A 5,672-nucleotide genomic window follows, 5' to 3' on the forward strand; every position below is an offset into this window, starting at 1 on the left:
GGAAATCACATAGATCATTCAAATGAAGATTTCTAACCCTACAGAATAGTTATAAGGACACCATAAAAGTGTCTTTTTAAAGAGTGTTTTAGAAATCTCTTCCACTCCAAAAAACAACAACAAATAAACAAACAAAAACCTCTGTTAAAAAATGTAGCCCTAAATCCCATTCTTTTTTACCCACAGATGGATGTTTATTAATCACTAGGTATTCAATATTATAAATGAGTCAAAGACCTACCTACAAAACATGGTTTCTATGCTTGAAAAATTTAGTTAGAGGCAAAGCATAAAAGGATATAATCATGTAAAGATGAATCGAGACAAAATTTGATAAATTACTAAAAGAGTTCCACAGAAGACTGCCATAGAAATTCATTTGTGTTGATGAGAAGCTGCTGAAAGCTGGCACAGTCAGGAAAGCCAAATAAAAGGAGGCTAGATCTGACATCAGCCATGAAGGATGTAAACTGTTAAAATGGAAGTGTGAGGGTTTTGATATTACACTGAAGTGTTAGAAACTTGCTGTATGGACACTGAGGAGTAGCTAAAATTTTTGCATGGAAATGAATCTTTAAAAAGGCTTATTCAGCAAAGAGTTTGGAAGGAGAGTACAAACAAAAAGACTCATAATATATCTGTGATAGTTCAAATATCAAATACAGTGATGGCTGTGAGAATTAAAGTGAAACCAAGTTTGTGAGTGATCGTTTGAAAGATTTCTTGAAAAAAAATTTACAAAATTCCATATTTGGAAAATTCCAACTGTCTCTAAATATGTTATCCACCTTGCAGACAAATCACCATCCACAATGACATAAACAGCATATCTTCACATGATTTTAGAAAATGAATAGTGCAACTTGCTTAAATATTGCCAAAGCCCTGGTGCCCTAATGTTGTTCAAAATGTATGTGGACTATGTCAAGAGAATAACTTTTGTTATAGTACATTCTAAGAATGATGACTTATGATCCTAAGAACTGATTTAAAAAGATACCTTAACAATTGTGGTAGACAGAATAATGGTTCCCCAAAGGTGCCTATGACCTTATCCTTGGAACCTATGAATGTTACCTTACATGACAAAAAGCACTTTGCAGAGGTAATACATTTAAGAATCTTGAGATGGGAAGATTATCCTAAATTATCAGTTGGTCCCAATATAATCACAGGGTCCTTTTTTATGGTTGGGGGCGGGGGGGTAGTAGAATCAGAGCAGAAATAGATTTGAAGATGTTATGCTTCTGACTTTGAAGATGGACAAAGTGGCCAGGAGCCAAGGAATGCAGGCGACTTCTAAAAGCTGGAAAGAGCAAAGAAACACATTCTCCCCTAGAGCCTCGCAAAGGAATGCAGGCCTGTCAGCACATTGACTTCAGCTCAGTGAGGCTCTTGCTGAACTTCTGACCTACAAAACTGTAAGATAATACACTTGTGCATTTAAAGCCACTAAATTAGTGTAACTTGTTACAGAAGCAATCAGGAACTCATACTTTAATATTACATATATTGTCTGAGCAATACATTCTCCTTATAGAAAATTTAGAAACTATTAAAAGATTTTTAAAATAAAGGACAAACTTATTTTTCTGACCATGACAAAATACTTTCCAGTCATAAACAACTAGAAAACTAGACAAAATATAAGAAATATAAAAAACAACTGTTTTCAAACACAAGACTATATACTCTCTACAAGACCAGAACATTAGGTGAGCCCCAACAGTCCATCAGCTTTCTTCTGAAAACACTTTTGAGACATTTGAATTCTAATCATCCAGAATGAAGAGACTTTTTTGAATACCCAAAGCATGGAGTAGAGACTCCAGAGAGACTGCACCTTAGTTGTAGGGCTAAACTAACTGAGAGGCAACTCCAGAGATGGTGTTGTAGGTAAACATGGTATGCAAATATTCCCACAACCACATCAAAATTACAACTAACTACAGGACCACCATTCAGAACCACCTGAAGTCTAACTAAACAGAAGTTCTATAACTAAGAATATAAAGAAGAAGCCACATCAAGACTGGTAGGAGGGACAAGACACAGACAGGCTGGTTCCACACACATGTGTGGTGGGTAAAAATTGGGAGGTCCCCCCTGAGGAGCAATGGAACTTAACCCCACACCAGGCCCCCCTGATCCAGGATTCCAGTGCCAAGAAGGGAAGTCCCCAAAAGTTCTGGCTGTAAAAACCAGCTTGGATTGTGGCTCAGTGGCAGCAGGCTGCTGGAACCCCAGGTGTGGAAGGGCCCACAAGGACTTACTCAGACTCATTCTCTCTGAGCTCCAGTGTTGGGCAGCAACTTGAAAGGCACCAGGGACATAGAGAGAGAAACTTAACTGTCTGGCATCATAGGGAGCACTGGAGGGGCAGCTTTCTCCTAGACAGAAGTGCTTACAGAAACCATTGTTCTTTTGCTGAGCCCTCCCCTCACAGAGCAGGCAGGTGGACACCATATCTGAGTCTCCATCAACCTGGATAATGCTGTTAGCCCCACCCTGGTGATTCCCTGAGACCCCACCCACCCAACTTGCCTGCCCAACCCAAGGAGCTTTCAGTGGCTTTTCCATACAAGCAGGGTAGGGGAGAAATTTAGAAGAGATAAAAGCAGAAAAGCATCACAAGATCCTTTTTTTATGGTTGGGGGAGGGGGTAGTAGAATCAGAGTCAGAAATAGATTTAAAGATGTTATGCTTCTGACTTTAAAAATATATAGTGTTCCTAAAATCCTGAGATATAAGTTAAAACATCCATGAAACAAGAACAGGATTATATCAATAAAGAAAATTAGAGAATAGAAAGACCTAGAAGGTTTAGCATCTAAATAAATGCATTTTTGACAGAGAAACAAAATGGAGAGGACACTTTGACTTATTTGGATAAAGAGTTTTTGTTTGTTTGTTTGTTTGTTTTTGTATTTTTTGAAGCTGGAAACGGGGAGAGACAGACTCCCGCATGCGCCCGACCGGGATCCACTCAGCACGCCCTCCAGGGGGCGATGCTCTGCCCCTCCGGGGCGTCGCTCTGTTGCAACCAGAGCCACTCTAGCGCCTGGGGCAGAGGCCAAGGAGCCATCCCCAGCGCCCGGGCCATCTTTGCTCTAATGGAGCCTCGCTGCGGGAGAGGAAGAGAGAGACAGAGAGGAAGGAGAGGGGGAGGGGTAGAGAAGCAGATGGGCGCTTCCCCTGTGTGCCCTGGCCAGGAATTGAACCCAGGACTTCTGCACGCCAGGCTGACGCTCTACCACTGAGCCAACCGGCCAGGGCTGGATAAAGAGTTTTTGATTGAGATTACTGACCAGGTGTCTAGCCAGTAAAAGAGAAAGTGCCAAATGAAGGCACAGTACCGACATATTTTAGAACACTGGTATAAAAAGACAGTACTAAAAGTTTAAAAAGATAAAAAAACTGATCACACCAGGATTAAAAAGAAAAATGAAAGCTTTTTTTTTTTAAGCCTGACAGAATTGAGATGAATCTCAATCTACATGACATTCAAAACAAAATTTAACAGTTTTTAAGAAAACTAAACAAAATACACAATCTCATCTTTAATAGTCACAATGTCCAGCAGCTAATCCAAGAGGACTAGATAAGCAAAGATGGTTGGAAATACAACTCATCCCGTTAGGCTAGGAAGATCAAAATTCAAAATCTGATGTACAGTTTCTACTGAATGCATATGGCTTTTGTACCGCTGTAAAGTAAAAAAGATAACATTAAGTTTGAACCATTTTAAGTAGAGAGCTATTTATATGTATGTATGTGTATATATATATATATGTATATATATGTAGTATAATTCCTACAATTATAAGAAAAAAGCGATTTTTCAAAAATAGGTAACAAATATTTGAACAGACCTTTTTCAAAATAAAAATAAATGACCAATAAGCAGGAGTAAAGATTTCCACATCAGTAATCAAGGGAACACCAATCACATCCACAATGAAACATTACCACAAATACATTCAGAATGACAAACATTTTAAACTGTCAATATTCAGTTTTTAGATGAAATTTAATGGAAACTCTCACACATTGATGGTGGTAGTGTAAAACAGTATAGCACTTTAGAAAACAGTTTGGTCATCAGTAGTTATTTGTAGGCATTAAATAGCTTAATCAGCCCTGTTGGTTAATTCTATTATTTTAATAATAAATTATGTTAGAGTTTAGATTTTCAAATTTTCATTTTTCTCAATAACATCTCAAAGATAATTTCTGCACTTAAAGTTTTGCCCAGATTTGTATCTCTTTGAGAAAGATTTCTAGAAAAACAGTATTAGGTTAACTTAATAAAAGAGAAGGATATTTATATGTCATTCCTATTTTTGGAAACTGCCTTATAAGAATTCTACTTAAAAGGTGAGCCACATTGACAAACTTGGCTTGTGATTCTTATGTCAAGACAAGTTTGGTTAATTAGCTTTTTAGGAATTGGGGTAAGATTTCAAGGAACAGTTAACAAAAGATAGTTGCAAAATGCCCAAGGAGGGTCAGTTCTGCTGCTGGTAGACTCTCTGTTTTGTGGGGTACTATAAGGATTCATCTATGAACATCAGTGGTAAGAGCAAGAGCAGAGCTGAACTGTTCCACTGACTCCTTAGGGTCACTCTCCTTATTTCTTCAGGTCTCTCTCAGATGTCACCTCAGAGAGGACTTCCCTAGCCTCCCTTTGTAACTGCAAGACCCTCCCCCTCCCCCAAATACACACACACGCATACATACATGCACCCCAATTACTCATTCTTTCCATCTAGCCCGATATATGTTTTTTTTCATTGCACTTATCATAATCTGACATCTGCCACATACAACACCTTCACCTCCTGGGAGAAAGTAAGTTCCATGAGAGCAGGGATTTTGCTTTGTTTGCTGTTGTATCCCTGTTGCCTGGTATATGATGGGTAGTAGGTGAGTGACGACTTCAGAGTAGGCCCTCAACTATTTGTTGAATGCAAGCTTGAATGATTGGAGATTGAGGAACTTTAAGTTGTTGACAGAAAATCCTGGAGGAAAGAAAAAAATAATGCAAGGTTGGTTGTTGTGTTTGTGAAGAAACCAAAACAAAACAATGCATGCAACTCTTGGGGGATGTGTAAGTTGTTAGCTAAGAGTTGTGTGTAAACTGTTTGCTCTAAGTTCGTGATGAAAACAAACCCAATACCTACCTCCCATTCCCCTATACAATCTTTAAATTTACAACGTATGAGTGGATTTTAGAGGGAAATGTGAAATGGACCAAGTTCTACAGCAAGTTTGACAAGGAAATTTGGAGTCAAACAGTAAAGCATGTACAAATAAATTGAAGAAAAGGCACTTCCTGAGAAAAAACTGAAGAAAAGAATTCTTCAGTTCTTAGCTATTAAGTTGTAAATCACTCATGATTATGAGTATGCTATTTTTAACTTACACACATTTAGGTATATTTATTATATTCTTCAGAGTCACACAAAAGACACTAGAACAGAACAAATAACCAAACGCACTGAAGGTAAATGAGAACTTAAGGTCTTAAAATTCATGAAACATTCATACTTAGCTGGCAGGGGAGATGCCATGATCATGAAAGTTCATGAAACATTCAGACAGTAAGTCCATAAACTCTTGAAAAGAATATTGGAAATAGACTAAACTCATGATGAATCAAGTATTCAAGA

Source organism: Saccopteryx leptura, chromosome 2 (assembly GCF_036850995.1).
Source record: "Saccopteryx leptura isolate mSacLep1 chromosome 2, mSacLep1_pri_phased_curated, whole genome shotgun sequence".
Lineage (NCBI taxonomy): Eukaryota > Metazoa > Chordata > Mammalia > Chiroptera > Emballonuridae > Saccopteryx > Saccopteryx leptura.